Source organism: Microtus ochrogaster, chromosome 15 (assembly GCF_000317375.1).
Source record: "Microtus ochrogaster isolate Prairie Vole_2 chromosome 15, MicOch1.0, whole genome shotgun sequence".
NCBI classification, from domain to species: domain Eukaryota; kingdom Metazoa; phylum Chordata; class Mammalia; order Rodentia; family Cricetidae; genus Microtus; species Microtus ochrogaster.
In genome coordinates, this window is record NC_022017.1 from 12,932,791 (window position 1) to 12,937,576 (window position 4,786).

Below are 4,786 nucleotides of genomic sequence, written 5' to 3' on the forward strand. Positions count from 1 at the left end.
CTAAGGACTTTGTTTTTAAGGAGGGGGAGGTGAGACTATCTCCTGACAAGTTTTTGTGCCCTCCCCAGACTGTCTTCTACTCAAACACAATAGATTAGTCTGGCTGACAGCCACAATCCTGCAATCCCAGTTCCTTCAGGAATAAGGAAGGGGAAGATAACACTTTCAAGGTCCGCCTGGGCTACAGAGCAAGTTTAAGGCCAGTTTGGACTACTTAACAATAAATAAAAAGTTTGCCGGGCGATGGTGGCGCACGCCTTTAATCCCAGCACTCGGGAGGCAGAGGCAGGCGGATCTCTATGAGTTCGAGACCAGCCTGGTCTACAAAGCTAGCTCCAGGACAGGCTCCAAAGCCACAGAGAAACCCTGTCTTGAAAAACCAAAATAAATAAATAAATAAATAAATAGTTAAAAAAAAAAGGAGCTTGAGAAAGCGCTCAATGGTAGACCACTTTCTCAGCAAACAAGACATCAAGTTCCATCCTCCAGTATGGGAGACCAGAGGAGGCCCTAGAAACAGACTAACATCCCAAGTAGCACAGCTGATTACATACACATGCTTCCAACCCACTTCAGCCAGAGGTCCAGTTCAGGATGCTCAATCCCTTCTCTGCCTTATGTTTAACATTTATTTATATGTATATATGTATACTTGTGTCTATGTAAGTGTATACCATGTGTCTATGGGTATCCTAGAGACTAGAAAAGGGTGTCAAGAGCCCCTGGAGCTGAACAGGCAAGTGCTGAGAACCAAACTCAGGTCCTCTGGAAGAACAAAAATGCTTTTTAATTGCTGAGCCATCTCTCTCGTCCCTCAGTCTTACTTTTTGAGGCAGGGCCTATCACTGAAGCTTAGCTTTTAGCTAAACTGGCTGGCCAGCAAGGCCCTGGGATCTGCCTGTCTCTGCTTCTCAAATGGTGGGGTTACAGATGTCTTAGTTAAAGTTTTAACTAAGAGACACCATGACCACGGCAACTCTTATGAAGGAAAACATTCAATTGCAGCTGTCTTACGGTTCAGAAGTTTAGTCCATTACTGCCATGGTGGGAAGCATGGCAGCACGCAGGCAGACATGGTGCTGGAGAGAGAGTTGAGAGTTCTACATCAGGACCCGCAGATAGGAGGAAGTGACAGTGAATGACACATTGGCCACGTCTGAGCTTCCAAGACCTCAAAGCCCACCCCCTAGTGACACCCCCACAAGACTACACCTCCTAATTGTACCACTCCCTATGGGCCTATGGGGGCCATTTTTGTTCAAACCACCACAGCTGTATACCTCCAGACTGCCGGGGATCCCAACTCTGTCCCTCATGTATGAGGGCTTTGCCTGTATATACAGCTGTACTGTATAGAATGTGTGGGCCTGGTGCCCACAGAGTTCTGGAGAGTCACATCCCCAGTGGTTACAGTCTGGAGTTACAGACAGTTGTGAGCCATAATGTGAGTGCTGGGAATCAAACCCTGGTCCTCTGCAAGAGCCAGAAGTCTCTTAACCAATGAGCTATCTCCAGCCCTGCCTGAATCAGCTCTGAACATGTATATCATGCTTCAGACACGGTAAGGCTGACTCAACATGCCTCTGTGCTTTATTGTTTCTTCTGCTTAGAAGACTGCCTTGTATTTCTACTTTTTTCCTATTTTCAGTACTCAGCTCTGAAATACCACTTCTGTGATGCTTTTCCTACTGCTTTCTCCCAACATCTCCTTACACTCACATAATGCCACACACACCAGTCATTTAGCTAGCTCTGTACCTTACCTTTCCCAGCAGACTCAAGCTCTGTTAGGATTTAAACTCGGGGCTTCCCAGAGCCTAACCCAGCTGCCTGTGCTATGAGCACTTAGTCACCTACTGCATGAAGCATCTACATGTATATACCTTCTTTAGTATTCTGAAGATGTGATAAAAATAAACCTGTATTTACTTTATTTAAACATGCACAAAACAATCTCTCTCAACCTCCATTTTCCTCTTGTTATTTGTTTTAAGACTGGGTCTCACTATGCAACTCTGACTGTCCTAGAACTCACTATGTAGACCAGTCTGGCCTCGACCTCACAGAGATCCACCTGCCTCTGTCTCCAGAGTGCTGAGATAAAAGACGTTCACCAAAAAGGCGAAATCAGGACAGAAAAGTACCTGCAGAGTAAGTGAAAACATACTTACCACCTCTAGCACCATGCCCAATACCCTGGCTTTGTGGCCTGGAACTCCAAGATCTGCCCACCTCTGCCTACAAGTGCTGGGATTAAAGGCACATGCCACCTTTCTTCTTGGTTTTTGCTTTGTTTTGTTTTTGAGACAGGGTTCTTCTGTGTAGCCTTGGATATCCTGGAACTAGCTCTGGAGACAAGGCCTGACTCAGCTTCCCGAGTGCTGATTTAATTAAAGGTGTGCATCACCAGCCAGTGGAAACCCTATTTTCTAAAGATGGACTGATACATTATAACCTATCCCATATCCTTTTAACATATGATGTGGTGGAGTTTTTATGCCTCCTCCTTTTGACATGAAGCAAACTTCAGAGACTATATCAACCCAAGGAATACCGTAGACTAACCACTATGTAGCACCCAAGATTTTGTTATAAAAATGCCATGAGATCTTATAGTTCATCTATCACACACTGATTTGTAGGTAAGGTTACATGGGAAGGACATCTAAGGACTTTGTTTTTAAGGAGGGGGAGGTGAGACAGTCTCAAACTGCTAGAAAAGATTGCTAAGAGATTAGCACACTGCTGAAGAGAACCTACCTTTGATCCCCAGCACCCACATGGTGACTCACATCTGTAAGTCCAGTTCCACAGGATCCAATGCCCTCTCTGGCTTCTAATGCACATGGTACATAAACATACAATCACACAAAACACTCATACATATAAAATATTTTTTTTTAATTTTAAAAAATATTTTTCGGGCTGAAGAGATGGCTCAGTGGTTAAGAGCATTGCCTGCTCTTCCAAAGGTCCTGAGTTCAATTCCCAGCAACCATATGGTGGCTCACAACCATCTGTAATGAGGTCTGGTGCCCTCTTCTGGCCTGCAGGCATACATGTAGATAGACAGAATATTGTATACAAAATAAATATTTAAAAAAAATATTTTTCAAAAAAGTAAAAAAACGAGCACTGGTTGTTCTTTCCAGAGGACCTGGGTTCAATTCCCATCACCTACATAGAGGCTCACAACTCTTTATATGTTACTCCAGTTCTAGATGTGATGCCCTCTTCTGGCCGTTGAGGATACCAAGCTAACACGTGGTCCATAGGCATACATGTAGACAAAACACCCAAACATATTAAAAATAATTTTAAAAAATTTTGAAGTTTCACACTGTAGCCAGGGTGGCCTCAAATTCACAGCAATCCTGCCTCAGTTTCTCTAGTAGAGTCCTGGCAATGCACATGTGAGCTGCCACAGCCTGCCAATGAAGAACCTGGAAAAGGCAGACACTGAAAAGACATTTTTCTTTTGGTTTCTCAAGGCAGGGTTTTTCTGTGAACAGAGCCCTAACTGTCCTGGAACTCACTCTGTAGACCAGCCTAGCCTTCAATTCAGAGAGCCGCCTGCCTCTGCCTCCCCAGTGCTGGGATTAAAGGTGTGCGCCACCACGTCAGGCTGAAAAACATTTGTCGACTTAATAAGTGAAGATACATGAATGAATGAGACCCCAAAGAATGGTAAACAGAAAAGGGAGCTTGGTACAAGTCACAGTGGGTGAGTTTGCATATGTAAACACACAGCAGATGTTACTCTGCTCAGGAAAACCAGGCAAAACATCTTGGGAGAAGACCAAGAGTTTGCCACCAAAGAAAAAAACAAGAATAGAGCCAGGCATGGTAGCACATGTCTGTAATCACAGCAGCACTCAGGAGGCTGAGGCAGGATGGGGGGAGGCGACACACCACACGAGCCTGTGGAGGTAAAAGGACAGCCCTGTAGAGTCAGTTCTCTGCTTCCACCTTTCCATGGAAGCAGACTCAGGTCTTCAGGCTTGCTTGTACCTGCTGAGCCATCTTACGGGTCCTGTAGAGCAACTCTGAGGTCAGTCAGGACTACAGAAAGACTGTCTCAAAAGGAGAAGGGAGAAAAAGAAAAAGAGAAGAGATGAAAGCAATGCTGGACTTTCACCTCATTCTCAAGTCACACAAGAGTATTTACCAATGGTACGCAAACATAAGAAATGGGAAATGACCCGCTCTTTCCTGTCTTTAGAATGTTAGCTAGAAGGCCCATCTTATTTTGTTAAGGGGTGGGGGCGAAGAAATCCTTCTTTGAGTCCTAACTGCAAATCATGCCTTTTCTAAGATTTTTACTGAGACTGGATCTCCCCTATGTTGCCCAGGCTCACCTGGAAATTTCTGAGTTCAAGCAATGGCCCTGCTTCAGCCTCTGTGGTAGCTGGGAATACAAGCATGGGCCATCTTCTGTTTTAAGAATGAAGACTTTTGATAATTAGTGCTTTCAATTTCAGTTTTCATGTTACTCTTGTTGAGAATCTACCCAATGAAAGCTAATTAGTGAGTCAAAGGAAGCTAATCTTCTAAAACACACATCGTTAGAGAAAACCACAAATATAAGGCTGGGCTCAGGGATGGCGTACATCTGTGGTCCCAGTCCTCCAGAGGCAAAAGCAGGAAGATGCGGTAAACAACGCCTTTCTGCACTCTATGCACTACCATACAGTCCGCGAGCTTCGGGCAAGGGGCTGGAGGTTGAAACACAAAAGACACAGAGACAGGGAGAGACGACAGGGAGACAGACAGACAGGGAGACAGA

At 44.8% G+C, this 4,786-nt stretch overlaps 1 protein-coding gene across 5 annotated transcripts in view; it reads right to left on the minus strand.

The window, feature by feature from the left end:
* Positions 1–4,786, minus strand: part of Sgsm3 (small G protein signaling modulator 3) — a 31,264-nt gene that overhangs the window by 21,153 nt on the left and 5,325 nt on the right. The gene's annotated exons all lie outside the window — the stretch shown is intronic.